The sequence below is a fragment of the Somniosus microcephalus genome, unplaced genomic scaffold, assembly GCF_052327205.1.
Source record: "Somniosus microcephalus isolate GS21.2 unplaced genomic scaffold, FLI_Smic_1.0 unresolved_chr7, whole genome shotgun sequence".
In the NCBI taxonomy this organism is placed as follows: domain Eukaryota; kingdom Metazoa; phylum Chordata; class Chondrichthyes; order Squaliformes; family Somniosidae; genus Somniosus; species Somniosus microcephalus.
Window position 1 is genome coordinate 14875996 of NW_028225185.1, and position 21029 is coordinate 14897024.

General features: G+C 53.2%; 1 protein-coding gene across 3 annotated transcripts in view; it reads right to left on the reverse strand.

Moving 5' to 3' along the window:
* Window positions 1-16946, reverse strand: part of LOC147086569 (ceramide synthase 2-like) — a 76161-nt gene extending 59215 nt beyond the window's left edge. For 2 of the 3 annotated variants that reach the window (XM_085978699.1, XM_085978698.1), the window contains exon 1: window positions 16672-16940. The gene's annotated coding sequence lies outside the window, so the exon portion shown is untranslated. Of the gene's footprint in view, window positions 1-16671 lie in introns of all 3 variants that reach the window. The other variant, XM_085978702.1, reaches the window with a different exon arrangement.
* Window positions 16947-21029: the final 4083 nt, after the last annotated feature.

The window sequence follows — 21029 nt, forward strand, 5'->3', positions numbered from 1 at the left end:
AGGAATTGTAGTGTATGTACCTTTAAGAGAGAACTACTTTTACAGCTCCTGTATACTGTAGTACCGGCAGTGACCACACCTGTATATAAGCCCTGAGCAGGCATCTGTACCGTTAGTTTTTAGAGTAACCCTCATCCAGTAAACACCTGTTGATTGTTGATCTGCAGTCTCCGTCTATTTATTGAAGAACACCATACCTTAAGATTCACCTTCTCGAGGACAATTAGGGATTGGCAATAAATGCCGGCCTTGCCAGCGACGCCCACATCCCATAAAAGAATTTTTTTTTAAACCCCTCCGAGATCTCGGCGCTCCTCCAATTCTGGCCCCTTGAACACCCCCCGATTTCCATCGCTCCACCATTGGCGGCCGTGCCTTCAGCCGCCTGGGTCCCGAGCTCTGGAATTCCCTCCCTAAACCTCTCCGCCTCTCTCTCTCCTCCTTGAAGACGCTCCTTAAAACCGACCTCACTGACCCAGCTTTGTCGCCTGTCCTAATATCTCCTGATGTGGCTCGGGGTCCCATTTTGTTTGATAACCGTCCCGTGAAGCGCCTTAGGACGTTTTACTATGTTGTTGTCCTATCGAACCGTGCGGACAGAGAAAATAAAATCCATAACAAACTTTTTTTTTTTTTTTTTTTAAAAAGGAGAAAGCCTTTTTTTTTGGGCCCGAATTGCTTTAGCACAGCTCCCATTAAAAAGCTCTCTCTTCAGGCCCGCTGGGATTAGAGCTGCATGACTCCACAAACGATTCTGCTAGATGAGAGACCTGTCCCGAGCAACAAGAGTTGCCTCGCGAGAAAACACCTGTAGGTGTTGTCCGGCCAGCCTGTTGTCACCGCTGACAAAGGGTCACAGACCTGAAACGTTAACTCTGTTTCTCTCCCCACAGATGCTGCCTGACCTGCTGAGTATCTCCAGCATTTTCTGTTTTTATTGCAGATTTCCAGCCTCCGCAGTATTTTGCTTTTTGTATTAGCAGTTCTGGTATCATTCTTGTAAATCTTTTTTGCATCTTCTCTGGTGCCTCTATATCCTTTTTGTAATATGGAGACCAGAACTGTGCACAGCGCTCCAAGTGTGATCAAACCAGACCGGAACTGTGCACAGTGCTCCCAGTGTGGTCTAACCAGACCAGAACTGTGCACAATGCTCCAAGTGTGGTCGAACCAGACCAGAACTGTGCACAGTGCTCCAAGTGTGGTCTAACCAGACCAGAACTGTGCACCGTGCTCCAAGTGTGGTCTAACCAGAACTGTGCACAGTGCTCCAAGTGTGGTCTAACCAGACCAGAACTGTGCACAGTGCTCCCAGTGTGGCCTAACCAGACTGGAACTGTGCACAGCGCTCAATGCTCCAAGTGTGGTCTAACCAGACCAGAACTGTGCGCTGTGCTCAATGCTCCAAGTGTGGTCTAACCAGACCAGAACAGTGCACAGCGCTCCAAGTGTGGTCTAACCGAGGTTCGATACAAGTTTAACACAACTTCTCTGCTCTTCAATTCCACCCCTCGAGAACTGAACCTCAGTGCTCGGTTTGCTATTTTTTTTTGTTAAAAAGGCCTTCTTTACCCAGAGAGTGGTGAGGACATAAGAAATAGGAGCAGGAGTCGGCCATTCGGCCCCTCGAGCCTGCTCCGCCATTCAATGAGATCATGGCTGATCTTCTGCCTCAACTCCATTCACCGGCCCTATCGCCATATCCCTTGATGCCCTTACTAGTCAGAAAACTACGACTTCTGTTTTGAATATACCCAATGACTGAGCCTCCACAGCCCTCTGGGGTAGAGAATTCCAAAGATTCACCGCCCTCTGTGAAGAAATTTCTTCTCATCTCAGTCCTGAATGGCCTACCCTTTATCCTGAGGCTGTGGCCCCTGGTTCTAGACTCCCCAGCCAAGGGAAACATTCTCCCAGCATCCACCCTATCAAGCCCTGTAATAATTTTGTATGATGAGATCCCCTCTCATTCTTCTGAATTCAAGAGAATACAGGCCTAGTTTACTCAAAATAGCAACAGAAGACGCTGGAAAAACTCAGCAGGCCCGGCATCATCCGTGGAGAGAGTCAACGTTTCAGGTCAAAACCCTTCGTCAGAACTGAGAAAAAAAAGCAGGAAATGGAACAGATTTTTAAGCAGGTTTAGGGGCTGGGAAAAGGGGGAGGGGATGAAAGAACAAAAGGGACGGTCAGTGATGGGATAGAAAGCGGGAGAGGTTAAAGAGACATTGAGAGATACTCAAGGCGAGAGGAGGTGGTAATGGGACAGGTTAAGGAACAAAGGATGGCTCGAGATAGGGTGAACTGTGCTGGCAGAATGAAAGACAGCTATTGTGTGCAGTTTTGGTCGCCTTATCTGAGGAAGGATGTTCTTGCCATGGAGGGAGTGCAGCGAAGATTCACCAGACTGATACCTGGGATGGCAGGAATGACGTATGAGGAGAGATTGGGTCGATTAGGCTTATATTCGCTGGAGTTTAGAAGAATGAGAGGGGATCTCATTGAAACTTATAAAATTCTAACAGGACTGGACAGACTAGTTGCAGGAAGGGTGTTCCCGATGGCCAGGGGAGTCCAGAACCAGGGGTCACAGTCTAAGGATAAGGGGTAAGCCATTTAGGACTAAGATGAGGAGGAATTTCTTCACCCGGAGAGTGGTGAACCTGTGGAATTCTCTACCACAGAAGGCAATGGAGGACAATTCATTAAATATATTCAAGAAGGAGTTGGATATATTTCTTAAGGCTAAAGGGATCAAGGGATATGGGGAGAAAGCAGGGACAGGGTACTGAATTTGGATGATCAGCCATGATCTCATTAAATGGCAGAGCAGGCTCGAGGGGCCGAATGGCCTACTCCTGCTCCTATCTTCTATGTATCTATGTGTGTATCTGCCATGTGGGAGGGAAGAACTCTCTTCTCAGAGAATGTGGAACTCGCTACCACAGGGAGTGGTTGAGGCGAAGAGCGTAGATGCATTTAAGGGGAGGCTAGACAAGCATATGAGGGAGAAAGATATGAAGTCGGGTGGAAGGGAGCGCGTGCAACACACGGATGGGCCGAAGGGCCTGTCTCGGTGTGCTGCACGTTCTATAATCGCAAAATGCAAATTGGCACCGCCCTGGTCCACAGGAGTGACAGAAGAGACGGAAATTGAAAAGAAAACCCTGTAAACGAGGCCAAGATGATGAAGTAGTAAAACAGGCCCCACAAATAATCTGGTTTTGGCACGCAAGTAATGCGACACTCCGCCAACTGAATGGGGCTTTTGTCCAGTGCCAAGACAAGGACAATTCTCTACTGTGCGTCCCAGTGCACAGAGTGCCACACTTAATGCAGGAGAGGAGGCTCCTGGAGCCTGAGCGGGGACAAGGCCTCAAGCCCCAAGCATCATGGGAAAACGTCCCAAAGAACGAAAAAGGGGCTCCTTCGATGGGTCCCGACAGAACTCACATTTCCCCAGCGCCTTTCACCACCTCAGGACGTCCCAAAGCCCCTTCACAGCCAATGAAGTACTTTTTGCAAGTGTGGTCGCTGTTGTAATGTAGGAAACGTGGCAGCCAATTTGCGCACAGCAAGCTCCCACAAACAGCAATGTAATAATGACCAGATCATCTGTTTTTAGTGTCAGCTGTGGCTCAGTGGGTAGCACCCTCGCCTCAGAGTCAGAAGGTCGTGGGTTCGAGTCCCACTCCAGGGACTTGTGCACAAAAATCTGGGCTGACACTCCCAGTGCCGGCGCCGAGGGAGCGCCGCACTGTCGGAGGGGCGGCGCCGAGGGCGCGCCGCACTGTCGGAGGGGCGGTACTGAGGGAGCGCCGCACTGTCAGAGGGGCGGTACTGAGGGAGCGCCGCACTGTCGGAGGGGCGGTACTGAGGGAGTGCCGCACTGTCGGAGGGGCAGTACTGAGGGAGCGCCGCACTGTCGGAGGGGCGGCGCCGAGGGAGCGCCGCACTGTCGGAGGGGCTGTCTTACCGAGGTCCTGTCTGCCCTCCCGGGTGGATGTAAAAGATCCCGCAGCCACTATTGGAAGAAGAGCAGGGGGGAGGGGAAAGTTCTCCCCGGTGTCCTGGGCCAATATTTATCCCTCAACCAACATCACTAAAGAAAGAAAGGATTCGCATTTCTCTAACCCACGACCTTCTGACTCAGAGGCGAGAGAGAGACCCACGGCCGACACTTTTCGAACGCTTATGGAGGGAGAATAAGATCACAAGGCACTTCACAAGAGAGTGGAGGGGGAAAAGAGAAGAACCAAAATGGACGCTGGGCCTAACTCGAAAAGGTTTACTCCACCCGTGACTCTCGTGAGCCCAGCAGGGTATTCAACCAAGGGTGGGGGGGAAATCAGTCGAGCCAAATCCAAACCTCACCTCCCCCTCGCACACACTTTGGGACAGGGATCACTGGATAACCATCAGGAACAGGACATCTGACTGATTCGCTGCCCCCCTCCCCAAGTGAGGGGTCAGTCCAAGATTTCTTCAGCACAGAATGGGAAAGTGCCAAGGACTTAGACATATTAAAAAGGGGAGGGGCGGGTGGAGAAGAGAGAGACACACAGAGAGAAAGACCCCCCTCTTGCTCGCTATACCCATTACACAGTGCAATCCCGTGTACCGTCCTCCCGCCCCCAGCTACATTCACCCCTGGGGGCGAGGCAAAGACAACAGACTTGCAGAATGGGCATATAATTGGCAAATGAAGTTCAACACAAACAAATGCGAGGTAGGAAGAATAAGGAGATCACTTATTACTTGGAGGGTGCGAGTCTAGGTGGGGTAGAGGAACAAAGGGATCTCGGAGTACAAATACACAAATCACTAAAAGTTGCGACACAGGTTAACAAGGCCATAAAAAGCAAACCAAGCACTAGGGTTTATTTCTAGAGGGATAGAATTGAAAAGTAGGGAAGTTATGCTAAACCTGGATCGAACCTTGGTTAGACCACAATTGGAGCACTGCGTACAGTTCTGGTCACCATATTATGAAAAGGATATAGAGGCACTGGAGAGGGTGCAGAGAAGATTGACCAGGATGATACCAGAAATGCGAGGGTGTACATATCAGGAAAGGATGAACAGGCTGGGTCTCTTTTCTCTTGAAAAAAGGCTGAGGGGTGACCTAATAGAGGTCTTTAAAATGATGAAAGGTTTTGATAGAGTGGATACAGAGAGAATGTTTCCACTTACATAGAAACAGAGAAGATAGGAGCAGGAGTCGGCCATTCGGCCCCTCGAGCCTGCTCCGCCATTCAATGAGATCATGGCTGATCATCCAAACTCAGTACCCTGTCCCTGCCTTCTCCCCATATCCCTTGATCCCTTTAGCCTTAAGAAATATATCCAACTCCTTCTTGAATATATTTAATGAATTGGCCTCCACTGCCTTCTGTGGTAGAGAATTCCACAGGTTCACCACTCTCTGGGTGAAGAAATTCCTCCTCATCTCAGTCCTAAATGGCTTACCCCTTATCCTTAGACTGTGACCCCTGGTTCTGGACTCCCCCGCCATCGGGAACATCCTTCCTGCATCTAGTCTGTCTAGTCCTGTTAGAATTTTATAAGCTTCAATGAGATCCCCTCTCATTCTTCTAAACTCCAGCGAGTACAAGCCCAATCGACCCAATCTCTCCTCATACGTCATTCCTGCCATCCCAGGTATCAGTCTGGTGAATCTTCGCTGCACTCCCTCCATGGCAAGAGCATCCTTTCACAGATAAGGACATCCTTCCTCACTTGTAGGGAAGAGCAAAACTAGGGGCCATCAATATAAGAGAGTCACTAATGAATCCAATCGAGAATTCAGGAGAAACTTCTTTACCCAGAGAGTGGTGAGAATGTGGAACTCGCTACCACAGGGAGTGGTTGAGGTGAATAGTATAGATGCATTTAAGGGGAGGCTGGACAAGCGTATGAGGGAGAAGGGAATAGAGGGTTATACTGATAGAGTTAGGTGAGGAAAGACGGGAGGAGGCTCAAGTGGAGCATAAACACCGGCACGGACTGGTTGGGCCGAATGGCCTCTTTCTGTGCCGTATATCCGATGTAATCCTGCGTAAACTAGTTGGCCCATTGGAAGGAAAGCTCACACAATCCAAATACCTCCAGACCACGTTAACCCACGACAGGCTACCAGGTGAACTGAACGACATCTCCCTCTCCCCCTCCCGCCTTGGAACTCTCTTCCCGCCCACACCCCCACCCCACACCCAAAAAAAATCATCGACAGATTCTTGTTGGGCAAAGCTATCAAGGGTTACGGAACCATGACGGAGTCATTAAATATATTCAAGAAGGAGTTGGATATATTTCTTAAGGCTAAAGGGATCAAGGGATATGGGGAGAAGGCAGGGACCGGGTACTGAATTTGGATGATCAGCCATGATCGCATTGAATGGCGGAGCAGGCTCGAGGGGTCGAATGGCCTCCCAATGTACCACTCCTGTTCCTAGGCTGCCGTTGGAGGGTGTAGATCTTTGTACACAGTCAGGAATGCTTATTGTGCCTGGCCTGCTGAGAGGTCAACCCACCTTCAAGGACCCCCAGCTGGATGACCTCCCGTCAGAACCTTGGCAAGCAGAATTATTGGCATCGTCCTTCTGTACAGCATCGAGGAGCCAACTTGCATCAGCACGCCGGGGTCGGGGCAAAGTCACAATCCACTTGGCAGCGAGAAGGAACGCCTCGCGTGGTTAATACTGCAGGATTTGAAACTCCACTGAACCCTGGTCTCTGATGCATCAACCGGGAGAGTTGGCCTTCCAACTCGACGCCAAGGATAGGCTAGTGTCAGACGGTTGGGTCGCGAGGACTGGGGAGGAGACTGAGAGGGGGGGTTGGTGAGGACCTCACTGATGTATGCAAGGTGGTTCTGGAATCAGGACAACACTTTGGGACAAGCGGGCACAGGGTCGAGGCGGGAAGAGCCAAATTCAGGAACTTTGGGGGGTGGGGGGGGGGGGGGGCGATAGAAAAGAGAATTTGCCTTTCACAACCTCCCGAAGCGCTTTACAACCAATGAAGTACGGGTACGGCCACTGTTGTATTGTGGGAAACGCGGCAGACAATCTGCGCACAGCAAGATCCCACAAACAGCAATGAGATATTGGCCAGATTTAGTGAAGTTGGTGGAGGGATAAATATTGGCCCCAGGACACCGGGGAGAACTCCCCCTGCTCTTCTTCCAATAGTGGCCGTGGGATCTTATACGTCCACCAGAGGGGGCAGACGGGGCCTCGGTTTAACGTCTCATCCGAAAGTCGAGCCCCTCCGACAGTGCGGCGCTCCCTCAGTACCGCCCCTCCGACAGTGCGGCGCTCCCTCAGTACCGCCCCTCCGACAGTGCGGCGCTCCCTCAGTACCGCCCCTCCGACAGTGCGGCGCTCCCTCAGTACTGCCCCTCCGACAGTGCGGCCCTCCCTCAGTACTGCCCCTCCGACAGTGCAGCGCTCCCTCAGTACTGCCCCTCCGACAGTGCGGCATTGCCTCAGTACTGCTGCCCCTCCGACAGTGCGGCGCTCCCTCAGTACTGCCCCTCCGACAGTGCGGCGCTCCCTCAGTACTGCCCCTCCGACAGTGCGGCATTGCCTCAGTACTGCCCCTCCGACAGTGCGGCGCTCCCTCAGCACTGACACTGGAGAGTGTCGGCCTGGATTATGGGCTCAAGTCTCTGAAGTGGGACTCGAGCCCACGACCTTCTGACTCAGAGGCGAGAGAGAGAGAGAGTGCCGCCCACCGAGCCCCCGGCTGACGCATGGAATTGAAAGGGGACGGTTAGGCTGAAGACTTGGCGCCACGGTTACCGCCAGGCCCCATGGCTTGGCGCTTTGCCCACAATGCAATGGGAATCTTGGCCGAATGTTGATTGGTCGTCTCTGATGGGACCATTCCTTTTTCTCTCTCGCCTCCATTCCTGAAGGCGTTGACTCGTGGGTGCGGGGTCGGGGGGAGTCCGGTGCGGGGGGTGGGTAGATGTTGTTGGTGTCTTCATCCAATAAAGGGGGAGGCACACCTCAGCTAAGCTTTATTCTGCCCCCACCTAAATGGCCTGTGGACGTCGCATCGTCCAGATAGGGTTCAATGCTAAGGGTCAGTCTGTCGGGGGGAAGGGCTACAGTGGCCGATTTTGGGATGGTAACTGGTAACCATAGAAACACTACTCCGGCCTCAGGAGAGGAGGGGGGCGGGAATTTAGTTGGGATGGGGGCAAGGCGGAATGTGGAAAAATAATCAAGGAAGAAGCACCTGAAAAGACAGATAGGAACAGGAGGAGGCCATTCAGCCCCTCGGCCTGCTCCGCCATTCAATGAGATCGCGGCTGATCTGTGACCTAACTCCATCTACCCGCCTTGGTTCTGTAACCCTTAATCCCCTTACCAAACCAAAAATCGATCCAAGCTTTTTGGGGGGGGGGGGGGGGGGGGGGGGGGTGGTGGAGGGGGGAGAGTTCCAGATTTCCACCCCCCTTTGTGTGAAGAAGTGCTTCCTGACATCACCTTCTGAACGGCCGGGCTCTAATTTAAGGTGACGCCCCCCCCCTTGTTCTGGACTCCCCCCACCAGAGGAAATAGTTTCTCTCTCTCTCGACCCGATCAACTCCTTTAATCATCTTCAGCACCTCAATGAGATCGCCCCTTAATCTTCTAAACTCGAGGGAATACAAGCCCAGTCTGTGCAACCTGTCCTCGGAATTTAACCCTTTTGGCCCCCCGGGTATCATTCTGGTGAATCTGTGCTGCTCCCCTGCCGAGGACAAGATATATTTGCATAGAATTAACAGGCTGACACTCCCAGTGTCAGTACTGAGGGAGCGCCGCACCGTCGGAGGGGCAGTACTGAGGGAGCGCCGTACTGTCGGAGGGGCAGTACTGAGGGAGTGCTGCACTGTCGGAGGTGCCGTCTTTCGGGTGAGACGTTAAACCGAGGCCCCGTCTACCCTTTCAGGTGGACGTAAAAGGTTCTGCGGCCACTATTTGGAAGAAGAGCAGGGGTAGTTATTGGCCGAGTCTGATTATGAGAACTGCTCTGCAGTCAACAGTAAGATGACTTGGTGTCCAGCATTAGAATATGACAAATCCAGGCAGGAGGCCAAGGTGTCAGCTGTGTGGCTCTCTCGCCTCTGAGTCAGAAGGTCATGGGTTCAAGACCCACTCCAGAGACTCGAGCACAAAATCCAGGCTGACACTCGAGGGGCAGTACTGAGGGAGCGCCGCACTGTCGGAGGGGCGGTACTGAGGGAGAGCCGCACTGTCGGAGGGGGCGGTACTGAGGGAGCGCCGCACTGTCGGAGGGGCGGTACTGAGGGAGCGCCGCACTGTCGGAGGGGCGGTACTGAGGGAGCGCCGCACTGTCGGAGGGGCGGTACGGAGGGAGCGCCGCACTGTCGGAGGGGCGGTACTGAGGGAGCGCCGCACTGTCGGAGGGGCGGTACTGAGGGAGCGCCGCACTGTCGGAGGGGCGGTACTGAGGGAGCGCCGCACTGTCGGAGGGGCGGTACTGAGGGAGCGCCGCACTGTCGGAGGGGCGGTACTGAGGGAGCGCCGCACTGTCGGAGGGGCGGTACTGATGGAGCGCCGCACTGTCGGAGGGGCGGTACTGAGGGAGCGCCGCACTGTCGGAGGGGCCGTCTTTCGGATGAGACATTAAACCGAGGCCCCGTCTGCCCTCTCAGGTGGATGTAAAAGATCCCACGGCCACTATTGGAAGAAGAGCAGGGGGGAGTTCTCCCCGGTGTCCTGGGCCCAATATTTATCCCTCAACCAACATCACTAAAAACAGATGATCCGGTCATTATCACATTGCTGTTTGTGGGAGCTTGCTGTGCGCAAATTGGCTGCCGCGTTTCCTACATTACAACAGTGACCACACTTCAAAAGTACTTCATTGGCTGTAAAGTGCTTTGGGACGTCCAGAGGTCGTGAAAGGCGCCATAGAAATTAAAGTCTTCTTCAATTATTTGTTTCGCCGATCTATTCCCCAAAGCCCTCATGTATGGGGACCTCAGCAAGTGCCGAGAAGAGCAAGCGAGGAGATGGAAGTAAGCGGAAGGGATAGCGAGTAGATGACACCAAGTCTGGGTTTCCAGCCAGTAGATTGCAGGGAGGAGAGAAGACGCAGGGAGGAAAGGAGGTTGCAGATCCAGGGAAGGAACGAGTTAAGAGCTGGAGGCGGTGCTAGTCTCAACAAGACTTATCCCAAAGTACACAGGCTTCTACACTTCCAAGAAGCTTTCCTTTCACACTTCAGGCCAGCATGGCAAGAGATGGGTCACTGTCAAAGGAGGGGGTGGGGGGGTGAGAGTAGGGACTGGGGTGGTCATTGACTTAGAAAAGCATCTCCCCTAAAGGACCCGAGCTCAGTCCCTACCCAGACTGAGAGGAGGCATTCATCCTCTGCATTGACTACAAGGGCCCGGTGTATGACAGGCAGAGAACGACACAGGGGACGGCTGCTGTACCTGCCCTGGGAGTGTTTGATGGGACAGTGTAGAGGGAGCTTTACTCTGTATCTAACCCCGTGCTGTACCTGCCCTGGGAGTGTTTGATGGGGACAGTGTAGAGGGAGCTTTACTCTGTATCTAACCCGTGCTGTACCTGCCCTGGGAGTGTTTGATGGGACAGAGTAGAGGGAGCTTTACTCTGTATCTAACCCGTGCTGTACCTGCCCTGGGAGTGTTTGATGGGACAGTGCAGAGGGAGCTTTACTCTGTATCTAACCCCGTGCTGTACCTGCCCTGGGAGTGTTTGATGGGACAGTGTAGAGGGAGCTTTACTCTGTATCTAACCCGTGCTGTACCTGCCCTGGGAGTGTTTGATGGGGACAGTGTAGAGGGAGCTTTATTCTGTATCTAACCCATGCTGTACCTGCCCTGGGAGTGTTTGATGGGACAGTGTAGAGGGAGCTTTCCTCTGTATCTAACCCGTGCTGTACCTGCCCTGGGAGTGTTTGATGGGACAGTGTAGAGGGAGCTTTACTCTGTATCTAACCCCGTGCTGTACCTGCCCTGGGAGTGTTTGATGGGACAGTGTAGAGGGAGCTTTACTCTGTATCTAACCCATGCTGTACCTGCCCTGGGAGTGTTTGATGGGACAGTGTAGAGGGAGCTTTCCTCTGTATCTAACCCGTGCTGTACCTGCCCTGGGAGTGTTTGATGGGACAGTGTAGAGGGAGCTTTACTCTGTATCTAACCCGTGCTGTACCTGCCCTGGGAGTGTTTGATGGGGACAGTGTAGAGGGAGCTTTACTCTGTATCTAACCCATGCTGTACCTGCCCTGGGAGTGTTTGATGGGACAGTGTGGAGGGAGCTTTACTCTGTATCTAACCCGTGCTGTACCTGCCCTGGGAGTGTTTGATGGGACAGTGTGGAGGGAGCTTTACTCCGTATCTAACCCGTGCTGTACCTGCCCTGGGAGTGTTTGATGGGACAGTGTAGAGGGAGCTTTACTCTGTATCTAACCCATGCTGTACCTGCCCTGGGAGTGTTTGATGGGACAGTGTAGAGGGAGCTTTACTCTGTATCTAACCCGTGCTGTACCTGCCCTGGGAGTGTTTGATGGGACAGTGTAGAGGGAGCTTTACTCTGTATCTAACCAGATGAGCACAAACATGCAAGTGGAGCAGATACTAAGTGTCCAAATGGAACAGCAGCAACATTCTATCCCTGTGTATCTATTCAAACTGCACGATTAATCCCTCTTGGGCCTCAATTAAATCTGTGGAAAATTAACTTAACTTTCAAATGCAACCATGGCAACAGAAGATGGCAACGTTAGAAGCAAGGTACAGGAAGCGCTGTCTCCGTGCTGTGCAAGGCAGGAAGTGTTTAGACATCACGATGGTCTGTTGCTGTCTGAACTTTGGCATTTACAACCTGGGCCCTTCTGCATTCTAAACCTTCTCTTCAGAATTTTATTAGAATACGTTTGGTGATTTTTTTCTCCTCATTATAAAAGGTGTATGTGCTGTGCAACTTCAGCACGGGTTAGATACAGAGTAAAGCTCCCTCTACACTGTCCCATCAAACACTCCCAGGGCAGGGACAGCACGGGTTAGATACAGAGTAAAGCTCCCTCTACACTGTCCCATCAAACACTCCCAGGGCAGGTACAGCACGGGTTAGATACAGAGCAAAGCTCCCTCTACACTGCCCCATCAAACACTCCCAGGGCAGGTACAGCACGGGTTAGATACAGAGTAAAGCTCCCTCTACACTGTCCCATCAAACACTCCCAGGGCAGGTACAGCACGGGTTAGATACAGAGTAAAGCTCCCTCTACGCTGTCCCATCAAACACTCCCAGGGCAGGTACAGCACGGGTTAGATACAGAGTAAAGCTCCCTCTACACTGTCCCATCAAACACTCCCAGGGCAGGTACACCACGGGTTAGATACAGAGTAAAGCTCCCTCTACACTGTCCCATCAAACACTCCCAGGGCAGGTACAGCACGGGTTAGATACAGAGTAAAGCTCCCTCTACACCGTCCCATCAAACACTCCCGGGACAGGTACAGCACGGGTTAGATACAGAGTAAAGCTCCCTCTACACTGTCCCATCAAACACTCCCAGGGCAGGTACAGCATGGGTTAGATACAGAGTAAAGCTCCCTCTACACTGTCCCGTCAAACACTCCCGGGGCAGGTACAGCACGGGTTAGATACAGAGTAAAGCTCCCTCTGCACTGTCCCATCAAACACTCCCAGGGCAGGTACAGCACGGGTTAGATACAGAGTAAAGCTCCCTCTACAGTAGCGAATGGAAATCAGCCAGGGTTTCTTCTCCAGAGAACATCAGGTGAGGAGTGGAGTGTGATGCCCTCTATGGTCAAATGTCCTGCCTACATTCACGTGGAAAGTAACTAACCCACAGCCAGAGCCGGCATCTTCGAGGGAGGAGATATGGGCAGGAAAATGTGACTGGAATTGGTAATTCAGCTCCTATGAGTAAATTCATTCTGTACAGTTTATATATAAATATTTACAGTGCAGACATTCCCGTCCATCGGCATCATAAACAAGAACCATCCCAGCTTTCCGCCATCTGAAAACCAGAGCATCGACGCGAACTTCTGATTTAAAAGCATCAATCTGTTGCATCATAAGAACTTAAGAATTAGGAGCGTGGTTGGGCCATTCGGCCCCTCGAGCCTGCTCCGCCATTCAATAAGATCATGGCTGATCTTTGACCTCAACTCCACTTTCCCCCCCCGATCCCCATATCCCTCGATTCCCCGAGAGTCCAAAAATCTATCGCTCTCAGTCTTGAATATACTCAATAACTGAGCCTCCACAGCCCTCTGGGGCAGAGAATTCCAAAGATTCACCGCCCTCTGAGTGAAGAAATTCCTCCTCATCTCATTCCTAAATGGCCGACCCCTTATCCTGAGACTGTGACCCCTGGTTCTAGACTCTCCAGCCAGGGGGAAACAACCTCTCAGCATCTACCCTGTCAATCCCCCTCAGAATCTTGCATGCCTTAGAATACAGAGATCTTATCAGAATCTTATCAGCCTCAGTTGTGATGCATTTGATGGTCGAATATCCTGCCCACGCTCACTGCTTTGGCTCGAAACATCTGGAGGGTGGCCAGCACCCCTGGAGCTGTACCCCAGCAAAGGGCCACACTTTCCACACAGGATGGCAGGGAATGGGTGCACAAAAATACTGAAAATGCCTCCTAATAGGCCGTGGCTCAGTGGGCAGCACTCTCTCACCTCTGAGTCAGAAGGTCGTGGGTTCAAGTCCCACTCCAGAGACTGGAGCACAAAAATCCAGGCCGACAGTCCCAGTGCAGTACTGAGGGAGCGCCGCACCGTCGGCGCTGAGGGAGCGCCGCACCGTCGGCGGGGCGGCGCTGAGGGAGCGCCGCACCGTCGGAGGGGCGGCGCTGAGGGAGCGCCGCACCGTCGGAGGGGCGGCGCTGAGGTAGCGCCGCACCGTCGGAGGGGCGGCGCTGAGGTAGCGCCGCACCGTCGGAGGGGCGGCGCTGAGGTAGCGCCGCACCGTCGGAGGGGCGGCGCTGAGGGAGCGCTGCACCGTCGGAGGGGCGGCGCTGAGGGAGCGCCGCACCGTCGGAGGGGCGGCGCTGAGGGAGCGCCGCACCGTCGGAGGGGCGGCGCTGAGGGAGCGCCGCACCGTCGGAGGGGCGGCGCTGAGGGAGCGCCGCACTGTCGGAGGGGCGGCGCTGAGGGAGTGCCGCACTGTCGGAGGGGCCGCCTTTCAGATGAGACACTAAACCGAGGCCCCGTCTGCCCTCTCAGTTCGGTGTAAAAGATCCCACGGCCACTATTGGAAGAAGAGCAGGGGGAGTTCTCCCCGGTGTCCTGGGGCCAATATTTATCCCTCAATCAACATCACTAAAAAAACGTGGTCATTCTCTCCTTGTGTGGGATCTTGCTGTGCACAAACTGCCACATTCCCCACATTACAACAGTGACTGCACTTCAAAGAAAGTACTTCATTGGCTGTAAAGCGCTTTGGGACGTCCCGAGGCCGTGAAAGGCGCTGGAGAAATGCGAGTCTGTCTTCAGCCCGAATCTTCACCATGCCAAGGCAGCACTGTCCGTGTACAGAGTGAGGCACCAGACTCCTCACTGGCGCAGGGCACAGGGCTGCCCACCTCTTGAGGGGGTGGGAGTGGACACAGATCAGAGGCAGCCCCACCGAGGGCTGAGCGGGCGGGTGCTGTCCGAAGGCTCGGAGGTTGAATGCACCGCCAGAGTTTGGTGGGAACCGGGCCCTGGTGCCAGCTCCCGCTTCCTGGCTTGTGCCCATTTTGGGAATCTCAGCCAGTTCTGGGGTGGGAGAGGGGGGGTGGTGTCCGGGTCCCCTGGTTTGTGGGAGGGAGGGGAATCCAGCGAAGAGTCGCATTACCCTTCAGGGCAACGTGCGAGTGGGAGTGAGGAGAGGGGGTCAGTAAATGTAACCCACCCCCTCCCCATCACGGTCGAATAGCCCAATGATGAGCACTGCCTGGTACACAGACTGTACAGCCCAGAAACTGGCCATTCGGCCCCTCTGCTCCGTGCCGGTGTTTATGCTCCACACCAGCCTCCTCCCGCCCCTCTTCATCTCACCCCATCAACCTATCCTTCTATTCCTTTCTCCCTCGTGTGTTTATCCAGCTTCCCCTTAAATGCATCTACGCTCTTCGCCTCAACCACTGCCTGTGGTAGCGAGTTCCACATTCTCACCACTCTCTGGGTAAAGGAGTTTCTCCTGAATTCCCCATTGGATTTATTAGTGACTCTCTTATATTGACGGCCCCTAGTTCTGGTCTCCCCCACGAGTGGAAACATCTTCTCTACGTCAACCCTATCGAACCCCCTTCATAATCTTAAAGACCTCGATCAGGTCACCCCTCAGCCTTCTCTGTTCTAGAGAAAAGAGCCCCCAGCCTGTTCAGTCTTTCCTGATGGGTATAACCTCTCAGTTCTGGGATCCTCCTTGTAAATCTTTTATTTAACACCGTCTCCAGTGCCTCGATATGCTTTTAATAATAAAGTATAGCTTAATGGGATGTGTCATCAAGGGGTCGGGCCTCTTGAGCATCCCCCGATTTCCATCGCTCCGCCACTGGCGGCCGTGCCTTCAGCCGCCTGGGCCTCGAGCTCTGGAATTCCCTCCCTAAACCTCTCCGCCTCTCCTCCTTTAAGACGCTCCTTTAAAACCTCCCTCTTTGACCAAGCTTTCAGTCGCCTATCCTAAATATCTCCTTATGTGGCTCGGTGTCAAATTTCAGTCCGATTAACGCTTCGCACGACATGTTGAAAGGCGCTACGTAAATGCAAGTTCTCGAGGGGGGGGTGGGGGGGGGAAAGAGAAGAGAGAGAGACTGAAGAGAGAGAGAGAGAGAGAGAGAGAGTCTCCCTGAGTCACACATGAAGGGAGTCACCAGCAAGGAAGACAGAGGGGATGAGAGAGGGGAGGTTAAGTTCCCTGTACCACAGCCTGATTATAAAGCCTCCTTGATCAAGTTACGAGCTTCAGTTCGGCAAGCCCAGAGAGGAAAAGGCAAGAGAGAGGCCAGAATGTGTTTTTTTTTAAAAAAAAGACACACAACCAAAGCCATCACTCCCTGCCTAGAAGTAACGGCAAAAAAAAAATGGGGACAGATACAGAGAGAGAGAAGGCTGAAAATATTCAGTGGCAGAGGCACAATGTATCCTTTTGTCTTTTTTTATGCTGTCATTCCTCCTTGCTAATCCCAATGGTGTGCTGGGAGGGGACTAAAGACCAGGAGCAAGCCAGACACACACACAGGAGAAAAATAACAGTTCAAGGGCAGATTGCATCAAACCTTACAGGCCATTAAGTAACTCTACAATCTCCCCCATTTTTCAAATGCAGAGAGAGACAGAAAACGGAAGTTTAAAACGGCACTGGAAAATATAATCTGCCCTCTTACTCTAGTTTTTCCCTCTCTCTGTGTCTGTCTGTCTCTCTCTCCCACTTCCTAAGGGCGGCTCCTTAGAAATTGACACGAAAGTGGGGGATAAAAAAATAAGGGAGCTGGTTAATTTCCAGCGCGCTTGAAACTGACACAGCCCGAGTGAAATAAAAAAGGGAGAGGGGGAGGGAAGTGAAACAGACACGCGTACATAACAAGAAGGAATCCGCTGCAAAGTTTTGGATTAAAATGAGAGAGAAAATTAAAAAGAGACACACTTACTTCGATAGCCAAAGTGGATCTGTCTGTCTGTCTGCCTGCCTGCTTCTCCTTCCCTTGCTGATATACACACACACACGGCCTGTAACTTCTTCCAAATCAGTTGCGGGGGGGGGGGAAGGCTGAAAATTTTCAGTGACGTTCAACTCACTCCACACCAACGTCAGCTCAACTCGGAGATCTTGCTCTGGAACAGAGAGACAGAGACAGAGAGAGAGGAGGGAGGGAAGGGAAGGGAGGTGCTTTTGAAAAGCCGGAAGAAGACTTCAAGCCATTATCAGTTCGGCACACTCTTGGCTGCTTTGCATAATCTGGGCAATCTGCGTGTTCATTGGAGTTTCGCCATGCGTGTGAGTGGGTGTCAGGTGTGTGTGTGTGTGTGTGTTAATGCTGTTGAGAGATACACCCGATTAACAGCCTGCAGAGAAAAAGAAATTCCTATCATTTATTTAAAAATAGTTACAACCTCAGGACGTCCCCCAAAGCTCTTTGCAGCCAATGAAGTACTTTTTTTTTGGGAGTGTTGTAATGTAGGAAACGCGGCAGCTCAATTTGCGCACAGCAAGCTCCCACAAATAGCAATGTGATAATGACCAGATCATCTGTTTTTAGTGATGTTGGTTGAGGGATAAATATTGGCCAGGACACCGGGGAGAACTCTTCTTCCAATAGTGGCCGTGGGATCTTTTACATCCACCCGAGAGGGCAGACGGGGCCTCGGTTTAACATCTCATCCGAAAGATGGCACCTCCGACAGTGCGGCGCTCCCTCAGTACTGCCCCTCCGACAGTGCGGCGCTTCCTCAGTACCGCCTCTCCGACAGTGTGGCGCTCCCTCAGTACCGCCCCTCCGACAGTGCGGCGCTCCCTCAGTACCGCCCCTCCGACAGTGCGGCGCTTCCTCAGTACCGCCTCTCCGACAGTGTGGCGCTCCCTCAGTACCGCCCCTCCGACAGTGCGGCGCTTCCTCAGTACTGCCCCTCCGACAGTGCGGCACTCCCTCAGTACTGCCCCTCCGACAGTGCGGCGTTCCCTCAGTACCGCCCCTCCGATAGTGCGGCGCTTCCTCAGTACTGCCCCTCTGACAGTGCGGCGCTCCCTCAGTACTGCCCCTCCGACAGTGCGGCGCTCCCTCAGTACTTACCCTCCGACAGTGCGGCGCTCCCTCAGTACTGCCCCTCCGACAGTGCGGCGCTCCCTCAGTACCGCCCCTCCGACAGTGCGGCGCTCCCTCAGTACCGCTCCTCCGACAGTGCGGTGCTCCCTCAGTACCGCCCCTCCGACAGTGCGGCGCTCCCTCAGTACTGCACTGGGAGTGTCGGCCTGGATTTTTGTGCTCAAGTCTCTGAAGTGGGAGCTCGAACCCACAACCTTCTGACTCAGAGGCGAGAGAGAGAGCCAGAGAGAGACCCACTGAGCCACAGCTGGCACTTTTAATTTATCTGCTCTGGATTACTTCCCGCCATCTCGCTGTTGGGATTTCTGTGTCTAAGTATAAACTTGCAACGATTTGCTAGAGGCATTACAACAGGGAAAGAGAGATAGCGAGAGATAATTGATGCAGTAATTGATTTACAAAGTTATGCAATAAAAGTTTACAATCTCACAGCACAGGAGGAGGCCATTTGGCCCATCGTACCTGTGCCGGCTCTTTGAACGAGCTCTCCAATTAGTCCCACTCCCCCCGGCTCTTTCCCCATAGCCCTGCTATTTCTCCTTTACAAGTATTTCTCCAATTCCCTTTTGAAAGTCACTATTGAATCTGCTTCCACCGCCCTTTCAGGCAGCGCATTCCAGATCACAACAACTCGCTGCGTTAAAAAACATTCTCCTCATCTCCCCCTCTGGTTCTTTTGCCGATTATCTTCAATCTGTGGAAACAGGGGAATAGGGTGGGATATGTGTCGGTGCAGGCTCAATGGGCCGAAATGGCCTCTATCTGCACTGTGGGGTTTCTGTGATTCTGTGATTCTGTGTGATTTACTCGACCAAAACACCTCATGATTTTGAACGCCTCGATTAAATCTCCTCTTAACCTTCTCTGCTCTAAGGAGAACAACCCCAGCTTCTCCAGTCTCTCCACATAACTGAAACAATGTAACATGTTGCATTTTAGTTCCAATACATTAATCGGAAGCAAGTTGTGCAAGGGTTATGCTAGGATATAAGGTGGGATATTATTATTATTATGGTATATATAGGGTATGTGGTACATAGGGTTATGGTGGGCTATGGTGTATATATAGGGGTATATATATATACAGGGTTATGGTGGGAAATATGGTATGTACAGGGCTCTAGTGGAATATATTGCGTATAATAGGTGTTTTTTTAAATTCCTTCCTGGGATGTGGGCGTCGCTGGCAAGGCCGGCATTTATTGCCCATCCCTAATTGCCCCTTGAGAAGGTGGTGGTGAGCCGCCTTCTTGAACCACTGCAGTCCGTGTGGTGACGGTACTCCCACAGTGCTGTTAGGGAGGGAGTTCCCGGATTTTGACCCAATTATAGTGGGTTATACGGTATATACATCGGGTTATAGTGGGATATATGGTAGATGCAGGATTATGATGGGGTATGTAGTATATATGTTATCGTGTCCGTGCCGGCCGACAAAGAGCGATCCGGCCTAATCCCACTTTCCAGCTCTTGGTCCGTAGCCCTGGAGGTTCCGGCATTGAAGTGCATATCCAAGTACTTTTTAAATGTAATGAGGGTTTCTGCCTCCACCACCCTTTCAGGCAGTGAGTTCCAGACCCCCACCGAAAACAAGCTCAACCCAGATGGGGCTTGACCCCACAATCCCTGGCTCCAGAGGCCAGTGCTTTATCCATTAGGGACACTGGAGACACATTAGCAGACAGGGCCTCGGTTTAACCTCTCATCCGAAAGACAGTTCTCCTCAGTACTGCCCCTCCGACAGTGCGGCGCTCCCTCAGTACCGCCCCTCCGACAGTGCGGCGCTCCCTCAGTACCGCCCCTCCGACAGTGCGGCGCTCCCTCAGTACCGCCCCTCCGACAGTGCGGGCGCTCCCTCAGTACCGCCCCTCCGACAGTGCGGCGCTCCCCCAGTACCGCCCCTCCGACAGTGCGGCGCTCCCTCAGTACCGCCCCTCCGACAGTGCGGCGCTCCCTCAGTACCGCCCCTCCGACAGTGCGGCGCTCCCTCAGTACCGCCCCTCCGACAGTGCGGCGCTCCCTCAGTACCGCCCCTCCGACAGTGCGGCGCCCCCTCAGTACCGCCCCTCTGACAGTGCGGCGCTCCCTCAGTACTGCCCCTCCGACAGTGCGGCGCTCCCCTCAGTACTGCCCCTCCGACAGTGCGCGCCCCCTCAGTACTGCCCCTCCGACAGTGCGGCGCTCCCTCAGTACTGCCCCTCCGACAGTGCGGCGCTCCCTCAGTACTGCCCCTCCGACAGTGCGGCGCTCCCTCAGTACTGCCCTCCGACAGTGCGGCGCTCCTCAGTACTGCCCCTCCGACAGTGCGGCGCTCCCTCAGTACCGCCCCCTCCGACAGTGGGGCGCTCCCTTTCCTTCTTTCCTTCTTTCTTTCTTTCTCTTTCTCCTTCCTTCTCTCTTTCTTTTGCTTTCTTTATTTCTCTCTCTCTTTCTCTCATTCTTTCTCTCTTTCTCAATTCCTTCCTCCTTCCTCTTCCTTCCTCCCTCCCTCCCTCTTTTTTTCAGCGGGCTATGGCGGGATATGCATGGTTATCGTGGGATATAATGTATCTCTGGTTCCCTTTATGCCATTACGACATGCCCCTTTTAAGCTTAAGCCGTAAAGGCCGCTATCAGTTGCTTGGCCCGCGTTTTTATCAGTGATTCTGTTTACCCAGTGTCTCAGACAGGAGCTCAACAAACAAACTGATCCCAGGTACAGCACGGGTTTTGCTTACCACAGTGTGCTGACCGCTGGCACTGACACCGAGAGGAACGCACCACCCTCCAGCCCCAGCAGCAGTCGATGTGTATTGACCAGGAGTGGGAGCCCGGTGCTGATTTCCCCTCCCCACCCACCCCCAGTCCAGCAGTGCTCGGTCCAATTGTAGCCCCTCGCCCACCCTCCCTCCCCTTCCCACCACTGCCCCGTGTCTTCTTCTTCTTAGGCAGTCCCTCGGGAACGAGGATGACTTGCTTCCACACTAAAATGAGTTCTCAGGTGACTGATGAGTCCGATGCGCGGACCTGCAGTCTCTGTCACAGGTGGGGCAGCGGTGGTTGAAGGGGGCGGGTGGGATGGGGTGCTTGGGTTGACGTGCGCTCCTTGCGCTGTTTGCGCTTGGCTTCCGCTTGCCTCCCAGCGAAGAGACTCGAGGTGTTCGGCGCCTCCCAGATGCTTCTCCTTCACTTTGTGCGGTCTTGGG